The 20,626-nt window shown below is 37.2% G+C and overlaps 1 protein-coding gene across 2 annotated transcripts in view; it reads left to right on the forward strand.

The window, feature by feature from the left end:
* LUZP2 (leucine zipper protein 2) overlaps positions 1 to 20,626 on the forward strand; it is a 1,380,972-nt gene that overhangs the window by 758,426 nt on the left and 601,920 nt on the right. The window lies entirely within an intron of this gene.

Raw genomic sequence — 20,626 nt, forward strand, 5'->3', positions numbered from 1 at the left:
GACGAAAATCCTAGGTAATAGTGTTTGGTTTGATTCAACGTAGAAGGATACAGTGTTCCAAAATATTGTGCACCTTATCTTTGTTTTCTCGAAACTTGCTCTGCAAAACTTTCAGTCAACAAAATGGCCGACGAGGATAATCCCGGGGCCAATGGAACTGCAGCGTCAACATTCAAACCGGGTTTAGACATTACAGGTATCCAACAAAACGACCCGGATGCGATAATCATCCCGGAAAACTTAAGGAAAACCATCAGTATAAAGCTTATAACAAATGGCCTATCATCAAGAGGTGGTAGGGTAATTTTTGTCATAGAGGCACGTGAATTTCCGCAGACAGAGGTATTCTATTCATGGATAGTATTCCGTGAAGCAAATCCAGTATCACATGTGTTCCACTTCTACAAAGTAGAGGAACCTCCGACGGAATACACTCCTTTCGAGGACATTGAAATTCCACTAACTTACCAAGAGCATCAGCTCTGGTTTAACATCAAAATCACATTACCAGGCTCAGTCCACTAGGTAGACCAGGAGCAACATTTCCGGTGTCAAGTGAAGTATTATTAGTTCAACTGAAACAACTAATCAAAATCCATAGACAATTGGTTCAATATGTCATGCTGAATTTGACAGTCCAACCTCCTATAAGGATCCCTCAACAAACCCCTCACCAGGGGAACACAAATAAAATGACACCACTGACTATACAATCCGGTGAATTTTAGAGACATGGCAGCAGTCAACTTCATCTGCAACGCCCCCCCGAGTTACACCCGATCACAAATCCCCCCGGTCCATCTATCTTATTTCTACCCCCTTGCACCTCAAAGACCGAGGCAGAATTTTGGCCATAATAGAACACTGCACTTGGGTTTCCAATATGGCCCACCCCAATGGAAAAGGTTAAACCCTGTATTCCCTACCTATGACTCCTCAATAATGCAGTACGCCCACTGGAACAGGTTCAGCACACTCGAAGGGGTGGACTGACAGAGAATGGACCGTTTTCCACCAAAGATCCAAAACAGGAATGAGCCAAGTCTTCCTCCACTAGGGGCGGAAGAAGGAGCAGCCTATGGACAAATTGATGCCCCGGGTCTAGTGCACACTACAGGAGGCAGGAGCACACCACCAAACAGTACCCAGGGCAAAGGGGAGGGGACAAATTCCGACAGAAGAATCGCTACCCCCCCCGGGCCGCAATCAAGCCGGGCCGCCGCACCTACAAAGGATAACCAACTAAATCCGTTGCCAGGAGTAGGAAAAAGCACTCCCAAGGTCATGATTCATGATAACCTACTAATAGCCACCTGGAACATCGCAGGGCTAGCGACTAAGTTCGCATCTCAGGACTGGCTTAGCTACATAAGGAAATTTCACATTCTATGCCTCCAAGAGACCTGGGCCACCGAACTGCATGATTATAGCATGGAGGGCTATAAAAGCTTTTTTGTCCCTGCAAAAAAAGCTACCTTAGGGAGAGCAAGTGGGGGGCTCGCGATCTATGTCAATTTAGATATTATTGGCTCCTGGTCCAATACCAAATGGGTCACACGCAACCTCCAAGTACTAAGGTTCACCTCATCAAGTTTAACATTCCTGCTAATGAACTGGTATAACACACCGGCTATAACGGAGAAGGGCGTAGCCATAAAAGAACTTGAAAACTGTTTGAACTTTTTATCCAAGACACCAAATCCCACGAGCTTAATTCTAATGGGAGATTTTAACTGTCACCTCTGTGAAAATCTGATACCCTTTAATAACGATTGGTCAAAATGCACGATCCTGAAAGGCCCACATTTCACCCACTCAACAGAGGGCTGGGATCTAGACAGACTAATGAAAAGGCACAACCTTACCCAAACTTTGGACCTTGCCATCCTAAATGAGAAAGGAGAACTAACTCCAACATTCAAAGGTAGAGGGTCTTATATTGACTTTGCATTAGTCTCTCCTAATTTAAAAAGACGCATCAGTACAATCACCATAGAGACCAGTAGCTTCAGTGATCACAACCCGGTGATTATTAAAATGGAAGGCTTGGTCTTTTCAGCCCAAAAGAGACCTGCCATCCTGGAAAGAGCAGTGGACCAGGGTAGAAGAATTAAATGAGCCAAAATTGACGGGAACAGCTTTTATAAAAAACTCCTACTCGAAGCCTCAGCAGCGATAGATAAATGTCTCGACCCCTGCGTTACCGGTGGTGCGGTGGTGAAGGCATTCGAAGAAATCGCGCAGGTTGTAAATAATTCCCTTCGAACCAAAGGAGCTAATAACAAAACTCCCCTAAACCCCCGCTGGTTTGATTCAAACTGCACAAAGGCGCTGAAAAACCTGAAGGTTAGTCTCCATGCCCAACCAAGGGATAAAACGAAGGTGGCAAGGAATAGAGCCGAATACAAAAAAGCTGTGAAGGCACGAAAGCAGAGTATACAAAATCAGGCTTGGGAAGACCTAAGGGAGGCCGCAGAAAGAAAAGACTCTACTGCCTTCTGGAAAGTGATCAATGCTCCCTGCTTCCAGGACCAAGGGGCCCCAAAAATTATGAACACCATCTTGCTGGAGCAATGGCAGAAACATTTCCAGAGTTTATACAACCATTCAAACCAGGCACCCCAAGAGGAGCTAGCGAAGGCCCATCAGCCTGCTAAGTTAAACTTCACCTTAAAGGAGGTCGAACTAGGAATAACCGGACTCAGCAAAAACAAGGCGCCGGGCCCGGACGGAATACCACCAGACCTATTCCTAAGCAAACCAGAACTATGGGCTCCGTTACTCACGAGGGTGCTAAACGAGGCAGTGGAGGCAGGCCTCCCCCAGTCCTGGTCAACGGCGACCATAGTCCCCATTTACAAAAAAGGCAACCGAGATGACCCCCAATGTTACCGACCCATCTCGCTCATCGACGTGACAGCCAAGGTCCTGGGTCGAGTCATCCTATCGAGATTGCAAGACTGGGTAGAGGAGCAACAAATCCTCTCCGAAATCCAATACGGCTTCAGGAAAGGCAGATCTACCACCGACCAATGCCTAAATTTATACCTCCTGATTGCAAAATACACCATCGCCGGGAGGGGGTCAATACACATGGGGTTTATGGACCTCTCAGCGGCCTTCGACCGTGTAAACAGGAGAAAGCTCTGGGCTATGCTAAGGGATCTAGGAGCGGATCAATCACTAGTTGACACCCTACAAAACCTCCACCGCAACACCTCAGCAAGCGTGAGATATAGCCAGGAAGGAAAAAAGACCGATCCCTTCATCTGCAATAGTGGAGTAAGGCAGGGATGTATCCTCGCCCCATTCCTCTTCTCCATTTACATTAACGCACTGGAACAGGACCTCCTTAAGCTTAAAGTTGACTCACCCCAAATCGGTCATCGAGCTGTACCCGTACTACTCTACGCCGATGACGCGGTTTTGCTCTCGAGAACACCCTTGGGCTTGCAAAAACTAATTGACGGGTTTGTCAAATTCATGGACAAATTGGACCTGGCAACAAACCTGGAAAAGTCCTTTATCATGACATCAGGGAAACCCACAAAAGGATCTTTTACATATAACATCGGGTCACATAAAATAGACCAGGTCAAGTCTTTCTCATATCTGGGGGTGTTATTCGATCACGACCTATCCTTCAAACCCTTGATTGAAAAACACTCGACAAAATTGGCTGCTGCAGTAGGAGCTATCATGGGGTATGGGCAGAGACTAGGGAAATGGTCCCCGGAACAAATCCTGACTTTATACAGATCCATCTGCTGTCCGAAAGTAAGTTATGGAGCAGAAGTGTGGGGCTTCCTGGGAAAAAAAGCTCAGTCACTCCAGACGGAAGAAAACAAATTCTTACGAAGAATATTAAAAGTCCCACAGAGTGTTTCGGCCCACATTGTACATGAAGAGCTGGGAGAACCCTTTCTAGAGGACAAAATCAAAATTAAACCTCTTCTGGCATGGGTGAAGGTATGGACCAACCCCGAGGCGGCCCTAACCAGACAAATTATCGAGGATTGCCTCAAAAGAGACAAAGGCCACGCAATCCCCTGGCTGAAATTTGTTAAGGAGTCGCTAACAGAGATTGGCTGTTCTAAATACTTCCTATCCCCCGACTCTTTAACCTCGGAGTGTAAAACCCTGGTCAAAAACCTTTTCCTCACACGGCTGAAGTCAACAAGGGTAGAAAAAGAGAGGCATAAACCCACCAATCTTTCTTATAACAATCTCACACCGAAGCAAGGTATGGAACGGTAACTGGACATAATATCGACTACATAATATCGAATGGACAAAATATCGACGGAAAAATATCGACATTAACTAAATATCGACTATAGGAATATCGTTGGACAAAATATCGACTGTAAAAATGGCCCAAAAATATCGAATACAAAAATATCGACTCAAAAATATCGAGTAGACAAAATATCGAAATATAGTGAAAGTAAAAAATATCGAGAAAATGTTAGAAAATATTGATTTTATAAAATAATATATATATAATATATAAATAAATAGTAGTTAATGTTTAGGAGCGGGTTGTGGGTTTATAGGGGAATAGGGTGGGAAGTAATTTAATAATAATTATTTATTTATTATATGTTTGGTAATTGTTTTAATTGGTAATTAATTAATATTAATTAGTTAATTGTTTAATTGATTATTTAGCATATAAATTAATTGATTAATTCATCAATTAATTATTAATAATTATAGTAAAAGTAAAAAATTTAGAGAAAATGTTAGAAAATATAGATTTTATAAAATAATATATATATAATATATAAATAAATAGTAGTTAATGTTTAGGAGCGGGTTGTGGGTTTATAGGGGAATAGGGTGGGAAGTAATTTAATAATAATTAATTATTTAATATATGTTTGGTAATTGTTTTAATTGGTAAATAATTAATATTAATTAGTTAATTGTTTAATTGATTATTTAGCATATAATTTAATTGATTAATTGAGTCATTATTTATTAATAATTATTATTTTTAAAAATTGATTTGTATATGATTTTAATTGATATTTTGGTTATTAATTATTAATAATTAGTGATTTATTTTATTAAGAATTAGCATATTATTTACATTTATAAATTGCTAACACATTAATTATAATTAGTTAATGATGTAATTAATATATTGCATATAATTTAAATAACTTAATTGGTAATTAATTTATAATAATGACTTAATTACATTAATTGGATACATTGAAATGTAATGTGTTAATTTATGTTGATGTTAATTAATTAATTGGAATAAAGCAATATTAATTAATCAAAATTATTAATATAGCTAATGTGATAATATATTTTATTATTGTTTTTGTAAAACATTTTTTTTTATATTATATATTCATATTTCTTGTTGTGTTTATTATTATTTATAGTGTTCTGGCTCAGTTTCATAGTTTTTGTTATAGGTTAATTTTTTAGGGTTCAGGGTCAGTTTTCAGTTTGTGGGTAAAGGGGTATTTGTAGGGTTCAGGGTCAGTTTTCAGTTTGTGGGGAAAGGAGTATTTGTAGGGTTCAGGGTCAGTTTTCAGTTTGTGGGTAAAGGGGTATTTGTAGGGTTCAGGGTCAGTTTTCAGTTTGTGGGTAAAGGGGTATTTGTAGGGTTCTGGGTCAGTTTTCAGTTTGTGGGGAAAGGAGTATTTGTAGAGTTCAGGGTCAGTTTTCAGTTTGTGGGTAAAGGGGTATTTGTAGGGTTCAGGGTCACTGTTCAGTTTGTGGGTAAAGGAGTTTTTTTGAGGTTCAGGGTCAGTTTTCAGTTTGTGGGTGAAGGGGTATTTGTAGGGTTCAGGGTCAGTTTTCAGTTTGTGGGGAAAGGAGTATTTGTAGGGTTCAGGGTCAGTTTTCAGTTTGTGGGTAAAGGAGTTTTTTTGATGTTCAGGGTCAGTTTTCAGTTTGTGGGTGAAGGGGTATTTGTAGTGTTCAGGGTCAGTTTTCAGTTTGTGGGTAAAGGGGTATTTGTAGGGTTCAGGGACAGTTTTCAGTTTGTGGGGAAAGGAGTATTTGTAGGGTTCAGGGTCAGTTTTCAGTTTGTGGGTGAAGGGGTATTTGTAGGGTTCAGGGTCAGTTTTCAGTTTGTGGGTAAATGGGTATTTGTAGGATTCAGGGTCAGTTTTCAGTTTGTGGGGAAAGGAATATTTGTAGGGTTCAGGGTCAGTTTTCAGTTTGTGGGTAGAGGAGTTTTTTTGAGGTTCAGGGTCAGTTTTCAGTTTGTGGGTGAAGGGGTATTTGTAGGGTTCTGGGTCAGTTTTCAGTTTGTGGGGAAAGGAGTATTTGTAGGGTTCAGGGTCAGTTTTTAGTTTGTGGGTAAAGGGGTATTTGTAGGGTTCAGGGTCAGTTTTCAGTTTGTGGGTAAGGGGTATTTGTAGGGTTCAGGGTCAGTTTTCAGTTTGTTGATAAAGGGGTATTTGTAGGGTTCAGGGTCACTTTTGGCCTTTAGGGTGAAGGGGTCTTTTTAGTGTTTTGGGACAGTTTTGGGTATTTTAGAGTGCTGATGTATAGTGTAACTTAACACTGATATATTAAATCTATTACACGAAAATAGCTATTATTATAACTTTACATTAGTACGCTTTATTTTGATCAAAAAAATATATGTATTAGCATGTTTTCAGAAAGTAGCTAGAGTGGAGTTGGAATTCTAATTATTAATTGGTTGGTATCCAGCACCATCAGTAATATTACCTACACTGGAGTTGGATTAATAAAAAAACATTGGTCAGTCTCCACCACATTTTATGGTAGTACCTTGAGTGTAGTAGGAATAGTAAATAATTTTTTGCTAGTGTCTTGCAGCTTCTATGATATTAGATTGACTGGAGTAGTAATAATACATATAAAATTGGTCAGTGTGCAGCACATTTGTATACATTTGTTCATTACTGTATTTTAATATTAAAAATTAATGCAACATAGATGTTTTCAAATAACTTTATTAAACAATTTTTTGATTTTTTATTGTGTACTACAATACAATCACAAAGAAATATAACATCACATTTTTTTGACTTTTATTATTCACAGAATAACATCTTTACATTTATATACATGTTGTCAATGTAAAAAAAAATTTTGATTACTACATTCTTTCTGTAAATTTTACATATTCCCATCAGTCACTTACAATTTAAAGTATTTATATAGAAATACATAAAACAATGATTTGTTATATATTTTTACATTAATATTTAATAATTTTAATATTAAATATTAATATAATAAAATATATATAATACATTTTTCTTTTTAACAAGTAACATGACTATTATTACATTTGTTAGGATAACTTGAAATCAAAAAAAAAAATTCTTTGGTGTATATTTCACTAAATGTTGTTTTTACATAAAACATATAAATCGATTTGGTTGTAAAGTTTATAATTGTATAGGGAAACAATATGTTTATTTATAATATCTGGTATTGACCAAATATTAGTAAAGCAATTATATACTTTTGTTATAGTTAGACATAATTATAAAACTGTTTGTAATAATTAATAAAAATGATAATTATTTTATTAATTATTATTATTATTAATTAATAAACATAAACATTTTTTATTATTAACAAAAATATATACATTCACAGATAAAATAGATACTTTTTTTTCAGGCCATTCTTTATATACAAAATGGTTCTAATTGTTATATTAATAACAATAAATAAGTTATATTATTTATCATTATTAATTATTAGCATAAACATTTATAATGTTTTATTAAAATTATACACAAAATTATTCATATAAATATACACCATAAGAAATTATTTACATCTTTTATTCAAAGTCTTACATAATTATTTAATATTATTAATATATAATAAATATTATATATTAATTTCTATTAAATATATTTATTTTTGTTAATAAAGGAAAATTGTCATGAGTATAGTGTATTAATTTGTTACTTTATACATGTGTATGTATTATATATTTTCCATATTACATTGTTTATTCTATTATCCTTTTACACAAATGGGTTAAGGGGACTACTTTTTTACTGCGTAAGGTTATTGCGCTCCATTCAGGACTGGAGAAGCTCGCGGTTGGGAGTTGCTTCGCGTGGAGAGAGGTAAGGTTATTTTTAACTACTAATTATAAGTAAGTGGTAATGTTTGAGGGTATAATCGAACTCTGTAGTGTTTTTTGGTGTATGTATTAATAGTTTAAGTAGCGTTTTGGTGAAAAGTCTCCGTTATGGATGTGTCGTGCTTTTTTTACTTCAAGTCTAATTTTAAGTGTTCGGAAATGTCTTCTTACATGGTTAATGTTAATGGTTAGTATATTTACAAATGTGAAGGGGGTATTTGTGGGTGGCTTTCGTTATGTATGTTATTTTACAGGTTTCGGTTCCTCGCATGAAAACTACATGGAAGGAAGCGTGTTTTTAAACGGAGAAACAAACGTTTTAGTTATTATGCTTATATTTAGACATTCTTTCTCCTATTTTTCGTGTTTGCCAGGAGCGGTTTTTACACTTTTTAAACCTTTTTCTGGTTTTTTTGAGGGTTTCGATTCGGATTGATACATTGATATGCGTAACCGTTTTTTTAAAATAGTGTGTATATAACTTTAAATCCTAAAGTGTCCACACTACTGTTTTCGGGATTTCCTGGAGCGTTTTTTTACGTTTTACTTTTTATTTTCGGGTTTTTGAGGGTTTCCCATATTGGAATAGTAAGATATTGGATTGGATTGTATGGATTGATTTTTCCTTGATTGCGTCTCTCAAGTCCAAAAATTGTAAGTATTTATTTTACAATTTTGATTGGGTGGGAAATGTCGATTTTTCATGTTATGTGTATGTTATAAAAAATTATAAACATTGCATATTTGTTACGAATTTTTTTAAATAAATTTAAAATGTTTGTCAAACAAATATGTTTTATTTATAATTCATTATATATGTGTATGAAATGTAATTTTATTTAATATTGTAAGAAGACATTCGTATATTTACTTTACATTTATTTAGAGGAGACTTTTTGCTATTATTGCCAGGTATTCTAATCCTCTAGTTGTAGGGTATAATGTGACTTGACTTTGAAGTAGTAGGAACATTTGTTGGGTTTGTTTAGTGAGTTTTGGACCTATTTGTGACACTGATTGTTCCATTCTTAGTTCCTGATAGCTTTGTTCTTTTTTCAAAGCTTCTAGAAGGTTTTGGAATGTGGGTTTGCCTCGGTTTGTAGTTGCTTGGAAAGCATTATGCCACCCTTCAACACTGTTGTTGGTTTTAGCCTCTTGGTTTAAAGTACTGAGGTAGACATTCCACCAAGGGATTTGGAATTTGGGCTGGCGTCGATGTCCTGATCTGTGCAACCTTCCCACCCAAGTGTCTTCAAAATAGTCTAGCAATGGTGTTAGTTTGTCCTCATTCCTCTTATAGTATGCGCTGTCAATTAATAAATTGTAATGTTCAGCAACATCTGTAACAGGGACGTAGGCCAGGGCTATTAACTTTTTAACTTGATAGGCAAAGGTGCTATCTGTAGAGTATAGTATACTTAAAGTAGATTTTTGGAGATGCCTCCATATACTCTGATTAAAATGATAATAGCAACCCTGGATTGCTGTGTGGGGAAATGTTCTCAAAATGCTATTAATCATAGCTAATTCGAAATCAATAATTATTTTTTCAGGAAAATAATTATTGATTTCCGTTTTGAGAACATTTAAAATTTCGGTGTAAGTTGTTTGCTGTTTGTTGGGTAGCAAACAGTAAATGAAAGGTATGTTAGAATGATGGTATAAACCGTGGATGGAATACAGTTGGTAAAAAGGTTTTGGGCAGGGTTTAAATGTTCCATCCATCATCCATTGGGGACACTGTTGGATTTTTCATAAATTACTTGCAGTTGCAAACATAATTATTCTGTTTGTACTGCTTTCATTATCAAAAAGAATAAATTTATCTTTATTGTGTGTGATGGCCATTTCGGGAGAAATAATAATTTCATCAAAACAAGTTGGGTTGGGTTGGGTTGTGCTAGTGAGGCGTTTAGTGCGTGCAATTGTGCGTTTCAGGGAGTCAATAGAGGGTAGTTGACCTGAAGCATGGGCAGGGATTTTTACCAGTTCTTCTTTCAGGATTTGTGTGGTGGGTTTGTCACTTTGTGTGCTAGCACTTTTAATACTTTCTAAAGCATCTCTAATTTCAATTTCTGTGACATTTGGGGGATGATTATGTTCTCTAGTAAATAGCACATTACTTTCCTCAATAGTGGCCCTCCCATAACATTTGTTGGAGTAATATTTTGTACACTTCCAAAAAACCTTTCTACCACTTTGTCTCTCCTGATTGTACACATAACCCATGTAGCATAATAGTAATTTATTTTTCTGAGACATGACAAATTCTGCACCTTCAGTCATTTTGATTTACTTGTTCTAGGAAAGAGTAGAAAGAAACAAAATCAGAACCCATTTTTTTACTTTTGTGGTGCTAACATCATTATTGATGCATTTATACTTACAGTTAATCAAAGTAGTAGTCACAGAAGCAGAAATGTCTTTTCAATGATGTTCTTGTATGTATGTCTTTATTTGCTGTTGGTATGAAAATATAGAAAAACAACGTTAATGTTTACATATAACAAACGTATTTCCTACTCAAAAGCAGTTGTCATTTTTGCCTACTAGTGCATTTGATGTAAACATTACATATACTTACTTGTTTAAATAGTAGTATAGTAGTAATTGCTGGAGTATATCAATTTAGTACAGGTATGATCTGTAGAGTAGATAGAATAAATAAAAGCGAAATATTATTATTTTAATACTGAACCGTTTGGAAATGTAATAGATTTAAACGTATACTAACTTCTAAATATGTCGTTTTCTTTGTTGTAGGTAGAATAGCTGTATGATGTATTCTGAATATCTGTAGAGGAAATATAAAATAGATAACATGTTGTTAAGGACATAGTCTGTGTTATTTTCGGCAGTTTTAGAGAAATGACAAGTATACTTACATTTTTTACAAGGCTATTCTTGTATATTGGTATATTTTGTGTATGATGTTTTCATATGATATGTAGAATAGATGTATGATGTTTTCTGAATATCTGTAGAGGCAATTCAAAATATATAACATGGTGTTAAGAATATAGTTAGCGTTTTTTGTGCCCACTTTTTAGCAAATTACAATTATACTTACATTTTTCTGAAGGGTATTCTTGTGTTTTGGTATAGTTGATGTTGGATTTTTCAAATGATCTATAGGGAAGATGTAAAAACCAAGATATGTTGTTTAAAAATGTGCATTAATGAAATTGGCAGTTTTATAACAAACACATCTATACTTACATGTGTAATTAGTGTAGTTTTATCGTTTTTCCTGTAGAAATAGCACAATTTCTGGATATCTGTAAATATAATGTTTTTTAAAATTAAATACTCTTGTAAATTAGTGTTTAAAAACAGCAGTTGTTGTGTAACAGAGAATTATTATATACTTACTATCTGATTTTGCACGTGAAGAAATATGACCATTTAATAGGAATTGTGTTGGAGTAGTTTCTATCAGAAAAGTAGGAAGACATGAAAATAAAATAAGTGTAAGACTTAGGAGATGTAAGGAAAATAGTGCACTTCTAATTTAGTTATCTACAAAAATGCTGTGTTACTTACTTGATTAATTAGCTAGTGAGCTGGATCTTTAAAGATGTTTATTCTGCAACAAAATCTTCAAAGTGTTGGCATCTACTTTCCAGAGAGGTAGCAGCAACAAATGGTAGAATGCATGTATCCCTTTTATAGTATATGTGTTATGTGTGCTTTGATTTGATTGGTTGTAGGATGTAAGTAAGCATAGTATAGGCTAGTTTGAATTTTTTTAAGTTAATTGGAGTGTTTGTTGATGTGAGAATGGTGGTATGTGGTCTTTCCCGCATTAAAGCAGGTTCGTGTTTAAATGCAATATATTTATATGTGAAAATAAGTAATGAAAATGTTAGTTAAATGCAAAGAATAGTAGAAAATGATAAAATGCATGTAATAGAATGTATAGCAAATGTGGATTAATAGTAATTTTATGTAAGTAACAGGTATTATATGTGAAATGTATTTTTTTGTGAGAAATGACTTTTATTGATGATAAAGATGGTATTTTAGAAAGAAAAGTGTACAAACATGAACTCGATATTTTTTTTTTTACGATATTGTGGTAGTCTATATTTTTGTAGTCGATATTTTTGTAGTGTTAAGGCTAATTTCATGTCCAACGATATATTTGTAGTCGATATTTACTTAAGCGATATTTATGTATTCGATATAGTTAGTACTCGATATTTTTTACTCGATATTTTTGTATTTTGTGTAATAAGTATAGTAAGTCGATATTTTTGTCGTCGATAATTTGTCAACGATATTTTGGTAAGTCGATAATGTGTCCGTCGATAATATTTCAGTGATCCGTATGGAACCTTACCTGAGGGTCATGTACAATGCGCAGGATCGCTACCTCATGACCCGATTTAGAATTAACATGTTACACCACATCCTTGCAGTGCCATCTGGGTTTACCCACACAGTGGAGGAGAAGGGTACCTGCGGCTGCGATCATAGATCTCCGCAGGATACCCTTCACTTTGTTTTACTGTGTCCATTCTACACGATACCAAGACGCAAGTTCCTGGTGGGAATCCTGAAAGAGCTAAAATTCAAGCACGCGAAACTGGCGCTGAAATTCCTACAGGAAGCTGAGGACGCTTATACCCTATTTTGCACGATAAACTTCATTCGGATCGCAACAAGACTGAGGACTACCAGAGACATTGGCCCCTAACGTATTTGAACATTTAAACTCCTTAAAACTTCCCTGGCCCTCCCCTCAAGTACATAAAATTTTAACATTTATACTTTTTTAAACTGAATATCATTAATGACGTTTTTTAATCTTGTGTATATATATTGTACCTGTGCTTTTATGGTGTCTTTTTAAGAACCGAATAAAGATTATAAATTTGAAATTTGACTATACAATCAGTCATTGGTAAATTGCCCGCAAAAAGGGAACAAATTCCATTTTGGATAGCTCAAAGAATGACTCAAATCCAGGCAGTATTTCCTGACAGTACACCTCATGAGAAACACAGAATTTTAACAATCTGTTTACCAATGGGGATCACACCACACCTGAAGGACTGCGACACTTGGGGCACAGTCTTTGCTGCAATCTACACATAAACAAATGGTGTTCCGTCTATGGCAGTATTTCTTGTCAGTACACCTCATGAGAAACACAGAATTTTAACAATCTGTTCACCAATGGTGATCACACCACACCTGGAGTACTGCGACACTTGGGGTACAGTCTTTCCTGCAATCTACACAAAAACAATTGGTTTTCTGTCTATGGCGGTGATATAAGATGTCCTGAAACAGATTCAAAATGAATACAGGGAAGAGCCTGCTTTAAATCTGGGTATGAAATTACTGAAAGATTTCAAACATTTGTCAGCGATAATATTAGCTAATTTTAAAGGTGAAGTAGCATCCTTGGCGATCTGCCCAAAAATAAGAGACATTGATATAACTGATCAACCATATGAACTGGCCAGAATAATTGAAAAGTCCTATGAAGAACTAGGCAGAGATAGTTTGGGTGGGAAACCAGTAAAGCCCCAACTAACAGAGAGTCCTGTAAAGGTCTTTATTCAAAACACTCTCACTATTCCTAAAAAGAAGTGGGAATAAACTAAACCAACTTCTAATGAGAAGCGCTCTCAGTCCTGAGGAAGGTCTCCTCAAAAGCAGCCCCCTGAAAAGAGCTATAACCTCAGGAACAGGGATAATTTGAAAGAACCTGATAGATATCAAGATACTGATACACGTTCCTCTCGTACCTTTCAGACTTCCTCACAGAAATCTGAAAGAAGAGGACGGTCACAACAAAAGGAAGAACGCCTGAAGTCCAAAGACGATCAGCACGATAAAAAAATAAGAAAACCCAATTCACCAAAAGTAAGGTAGCAGGTCTAAAAATCAGACATGCAGAGGATCTTGAGGACACAACTCAAGAACGGGGAATTGGCCCAGACAATGCTGGACAGCGCAGCAGAAGTCACCATAGCTCGCAAGACCTTGAAGGATCATCTAGAGACAGTGGACTTGAATGAGTACAATTTTAAACAGTTATGGAGAGGGACATAACTAGGAAAATAAGAGCACTGTTTTGGGAGAAGCTCTCTAAGGGTTATGACATTCTTCTAGCTGAAAAAAACTGGCCACCAAATTTTGTCAGGAAGTGCTCACATGGCAAAGAAATCATTATGCCAGCCTTCTCGAATCATATTCCGATTCACTTAAAATACAACTTTGCCAGAAATGGGCTGTAATCCAGGATCCAGCATTATATAAAAATCATGTGGGATGAGATGAGGATTCTCCTCATGACAAAATCCAGTTAAAATCACAACCGACTGCACAGAGGCAGTATCCAGATAAGCAAGAAGCTAAAAAACAGGTCAGGGAGATATTAGATCAACTTGAATACCAAGGGGTGATAGAAACATGCACCTCATCAAAGAACAATCCTTTGTTTCCTGTCTCCAAACTAGACAATACATATCATCTAGTTTTCGACTATAGATATTTAAATTCTTGTTGCAAAACCTTTGCAGTACAAAATGCACACAGTGCAGCGCTAATGAATAACATTGGACGTAAATAAATAAAACCACATTAGATATTTGTAATGGTTTCTTCTGTCAAAACATTGCACCTGAAAGCAGGAACTTGACCACTTTCTCAATCATGGGGACACAGAGTCACTTCTGTCGTCTCCCCCAAGGATTCAAGAATAGTCCGGGGTTATTTTCAGCAAGAGTAACAGAGTTACTACAAACGTAGGATGATGAGGCATTATCTTATGTCGATGACAACAATCTAACAGACGATGACTTGGGCAGGCACTTGCACAGAGTGAATACCATTATACTTGGATTCACCTCTGAAGGGTAACAAAATTTAACTTTAACAAATCAAGAATTGCCCACCTCAACGTCGTTTTTTTCTAGGATACAAGTTATCAAGTGAAGGCAAAAGCCTGGAAGCCAAATTTTTTCGAAAAGTGTGTGCTGCTCCAACCTCCAAAAATGCTGAAAAACTTACAGTCAATTCTAGGTTTCCTGAATTTCGGAAGAACATACATTCTAAACTATGCAGAAAGGGTTAAACCTCTCTACGAAATAATCAAACCTGATTTTAAAACAACAAATTGGACTCAAAAACACACAGAAATTGTGTGTTCAGTGCAAACAGACATGTTAGCAACATCACTGTTGGAACTGTTGCAGGGTCATCCCCAAACTTTTTGCTTCTTCCTCCCTTTTTTTTCCTGACCCGTGGCTGTTGGCAATAGGACTCTGAGCACTTTACCACTGCTGATCAGTGCTAAAGTGTATACGCTCTCTGTGTAAGAGAAGCGTGGATCAATGGTTAGGGCCGCAGACCTTGATGCAGAGGTCTGGCCTGGCACAAGGGTTAAATTCCCGCCTCGGCGGCTCTTGGACTCAATCTCCCCGGACCTGATCATTTTCGCCTCAGTGCCTAGTCTAATCATGGGTCCCACTCTGTGACTCTGGGAAATAGCTTGCTTAATCTCCACAACGGCCCCAGCAGCGCTTGGATGCCTGGCTTCACCTTGGGGTTGCCCAAGAGTGGACATCTCCCAGGAAGACCAGGAAGGGTGCCACAGCGGTATGAATACAGCGCTACGAGACCTATGGGTAGAAGGCGCTATATAAATACAAACACATTTACATTTACATTATTGTGATTGGATCTACATGATTGGCATATTTGTATTACCAAGAAGTCCCTAGTAAAGTGCACTGAGTGTTCCAGGGCTGGTGATGACAAATGCTACTAGTGGGCCTGCCGCACTGATTGTGCCATCCACATGATTAGCCCCAAAATGGTTTCTCAGGCCTGCCACCATAGTGCATGTGTGCAGTCTGTGAACTGCCATGTCCTCCTGGTCAGTGTCCCCCATGACCAGGCATAACCCTTCCCTTTTTGTGCACATTGGTCACCCCTATGGAAGGCCCAAGGTACCCCCCTGGGCAGGGTGCAGTGTATGTGAAAGGTAGAGCATCTGCTGGTGCAGGTGACTCTGGTAGTGAATGGCAGCCATTTTAGTTTTTCACTATTGTAAGGCTATCTTGCTCCATAGGCTAACATGGGGGATGCTGGCTACAGTGGCTACCAACATATCTTCCCATAGGAACAAGATGTACCCATATAAGAAAATGTGGGGATATTCCCCTGGAGAGAGGACGTGTCGATCGCTCCGGTTTTTCGGCAATGAGGTAACCTTGCAAGAAGGAATATCCACAGATTTTCTTATATGGGTACAAAATGAAGAAACCCTGAAGATGAAAAGAAAACCCGTCTTCGAGTATCCTACAGGGACCTCATACAGGACTTGAAAGGTCAAATCCAAGCAAATAACCACAAGTGATCTGGTGCAGATTTAAAGTCGCAAGAATTGAATTAGACACAGGAGATATTATTCTCCCCGTTTAAAAACTGAGGTTTGCTATCTACTTCAAAGTGGACCTACTGTTAACCAATCCTCAAGGGTGCGGAATCTTAAAGATATAAGATCAATGACAATACACTCCAAAATGAGGAACTATTGTTTTTAAGTAAAAGTATGTCCTGATGAAGGTGCTAAAACAGCACAAAGCACCGAAAACGCGTCGACAAAGGACTTTCTTCCATCATTTTATATTTGATGTTATGATGTTATTATGTTTTAATGTGTAAATTTTACTCTGTATTGATTATTTTTAATTTGAGTCAGAACCACTACAGGAATCACTATATGTACTAGAGAATTATTTTTTGAGGATATGCTTTTTTAGAAAAATGTTATGGAATAAATGAATTCCAATGTTTTTAACTTCATCAAAATAAAAGAATCTGAAAGACAAAAGCAACTCTAGTTTTGTGCAGATATATTTCTCCGTGTCAATATTGAACACAGAAAAGTGATATTAGTGTGTAGGCCTTCTAGTCACAAATAGAAAGTGAGTAACACAGAAAGGAATTCTTTTTGATACTGTTTTCAAAGAACTACCATTCCCTTGGGGTTATTTGATGACGTTATTATGTCCAACTTTACGTCAAACCAGGCACCTTCAAGGTGCCTGGTTTATTTATGACTACACTTGCCCTAGCAAACACACAGTGGTTCGGAGCAGCTCGACTATCTACTTGCCCGAAGCAGCTCGCTACAGCAAGTGCCGAAGGAACATGACTCTCGAGCAGACGCACTGACAGTGCGAGGGCTGCCTTTCTCTCGCTGAGAATCCAGCTCCAGTGTTTCCAAGCTCCCCTCACGGGACAAAGATACTAGACCTCCTTCATTCTAAAACCAAGGTACAGAGCTGATTAGAACCTCAGAGAACATATGCTACACCTCACTTACTACTTCCCTTGTACTAGACTTAGGTTAGGTACATCAGGGTAGGTGTATTTTAGAAGCACCAGTTGAGTCCTTTTTAGCCTTTGCTATTTATGTATGTATTTATGTATGGTCTAGGAACCATACAATGCTTTTGCAGTATTATTTTCTAATACTCTTCTTTCTGTACGCATTATACTTTGCAACCAGTATTACGATTGTAGCAGTTCACTTTACTTGCATGAGAAAGAAGACTGTTCAATAAACCCTTTTATTGAAAACGCCCGTCTCTCTATTTCTCTACACCTCTGTTGAAACGAAGCATGCACGATTGACTGAGTAAAATATCTATCTATTGTTTCCACGACTCTGGAGATCAGTTTTATTCTTTGGGAAACAAAGTTGTCATGTTTATGCGGTTGTCAGAAACGAATCCCTTCTTGTTTATTCGAGAAAGTTTATAGTGACCTCTTAGCTAGCTGGCACTCACAATTAAGTCTGTACCTTTTAAGAAGGCACTGAAAACTCATCTTTTTAGATTTGCTTGTTAGATTAATTTAAACTTTTTGTTTTTTCTGGCCACCTGCTTGTTTTCTCCTTTCGCGCCAGGATACTCTGGTAGTAACAGAGCGCGTTATAAAACAGCTAAATAAAAATAAATAAATAAATAATATATTCGATAGAGACCTAGTCGACCTAAGTCCTACGTCAAATCTATAGGATATATTATTCCAATGAGCAGAGCCTATTGGGAATATAGGAACTACACTACACTGGTAAATATGTATCCTTTTTCCAGTTTTTCTAATCTTTTTGGGACTAGAGTTCAATTAGTAAATAACCTTTACTCCAAAATATATGCACTTTCTCCGATACTTGTTGGATTGCAGTCAGAACAGGCACTCTGCCCCATCCCACAAATGTATGATTTTGGAGAACAGTTACAAATGTAGTGTGTTATATCCTCCAACTAAGTGAAGATTATCCAATGATTGTGGGACTGGGGTTTAGAGGTAAATCTAATCTACCTCTATACACATACATTTGCCCCAGGTTTGTGGGATTGCAATTTTAATACAAAATATTAGCACAACCTCAATATATGCATGTTACCTATTGGTTGTGGTTTGAAAATTTGATTGGTAAATGTTACCCTAGAAAACCCACCCAGCATATGATTTTTCCCCGGTGTTTGCAAGATTGGAGATACAATTGTAATTTTGGCCTTCTTACACATGCATGCACTTTCTCGAATGACTTTGTATACTGACTAGGAACCACATTAGAGAGATACTAAATTGGGAAAAATATGATAAAGTAGTGGTAGGAGACATATATGGCTCAGGTGTACTGAAATCCTTCATTGACTTGGCAGACCAAAAAGGCAAATCCCAAATGTTGGCAGACTTGCTGGCTTAATATATGCAAAATCAGGACCAATAATTGTGAATGAACCTCCACAATTCATAAATTACATATCATCATTCTCAGGAAGTTAGACTGCTGTCGTAGACTGAAGCCCGTGTTCGGTTCAAACTCAAATGTAACTGCTAGTGCTGCTAATAAGTAGGCATGTTTTGCACATCAAGGGTTGGTGTATGTGTGTTCAAATTGGTTTCAAGGAAAAGCAAAGACAAGGGAGGGACAACAGAAGAACTCGATGTATGGGAGATAGCACACTGCAGTTGGAAAATTAGTTCACCTCCTAAATTGACCAATGACCTTATAATGATTGATTCGTCAGTTTGTGCTCCAACAATTGTTCATGGTATTTGTTGGGAAAATCATGGCAGAAGCAGGACCTAAGTAGACCCTTCTGAACAGAAGGGCGAGCATTAGCTTTTGACAAATCTTGAAAGTCATTGTTATCAGTGGCACGTAAGTCTCTGAACACAGGGTCCATTGTGTTGGAAGATAGTGAACCAGGAGTTGAAGAATGGAATAGGGAACCCCCAGGAGATAGGCTGCCAGTTGCTTCAAACTCTTAACAAGTCCTGAGCCATTACCCGGAGCTGTGAAATAAGAATTAGCAGATGCAATACCAGCTTCTGCTGACAAGGAGGAAGCAGAAAAACTTTACTCAACTCTGTCTTGAAAACATCCCCAATGATTTGGAGGTTCTGAGATTGCATCAAATGGGACTTGGAATGATTCAGTAGAAGCCTATTTTAAAGTAGTAATATGCACACCAAATGAACAATGTTAGTTCTTTTTTAAAAGAAGAGACACAAATTAACTAGTTGTTTAGATATGAAAAAATAGAATACCTTAATAATATAAAATATCTACCAATCATTCTAGAATGTTAGTGAAAACAAAGGGATGAGAGGCCAATCAAATTGCTAGAAATTATATTGTTGCCCTAGTACCCAAAATCAGAGGAACCTTTCAAGAAGATGGTTGGATGGGAGCACATGGGCAAGAGTCACTTATTTCTCAAGATCCCAGAACATTTCTTAGAGTGACTAAAAACAGAACTGTTTATAGTGTAGTCATTTGGCTTTGATGAGAGCGTTTAGCTCCCTTGCAGGAGACCCTAATACTTGAGGGGGAACCGAGGATTTGTAATAGACCTGGGTAGTACTCTGGAATTTCAAGGACTTTAATTTTGTATCTCTCAACAACAACCTCTAATGCCCATTTGTCTGATACAGAAGATTCCACAAAAAGCCTGTTAGATGAGTCTCCACTGGACTGGGATTCCCATGACTTGGGGGAGGGTGGCAGAGGGATAGAGACAGACATTCTTGCCCTAGTACCCAAAATCAGAGGAACCTTTCAAGAAGATGGTTGGATGGGAGCACATGGGCAAGAGTCACTTATTTCTCAAGATCCCAGAACATTTCTTGGAGTGACTAAAACAGAACTGTTTATAGTGTAGTCATTTTGGATAGTTGCCATGTGAAGAAAGAAGTCACCTCCTTTGAATCCAAATGGGGTGAAAGTTAGCCAAAGGTATTTGAACCACAAACTTGAGGAAGTTTCATCACAATCACCTTTTTCCCTTTGGAACCAAATTAATCATTGGCTTTGATGAGAGCGTTTAGCTCCCTTGCAGGAGACCCTAATACTTGAGGGGGAACCGAGGATTTGTAATAGACCTGGGCAGTACTCTGGAATTTCAAGGACTTTAATTTTGTATCTCTCAACAACGACCTCTAATGCCCATTTGTCTGATACAGAAGATTCCA

Source organism: Lissotriton vulgaris, chromosome 2_2, assembly GCF_964263255.1.
Source record: "Lissotriton vulgaris chromosome 2_2, aLisVul1.2, whole genome shotgun sequence".
NCBI classification, from domain to species: Eukaryota; Metazoa; Chordata; class Amphibia; order Caudata; family Salamandridae; genus Lissotriton; species Lissotriton vulgaris.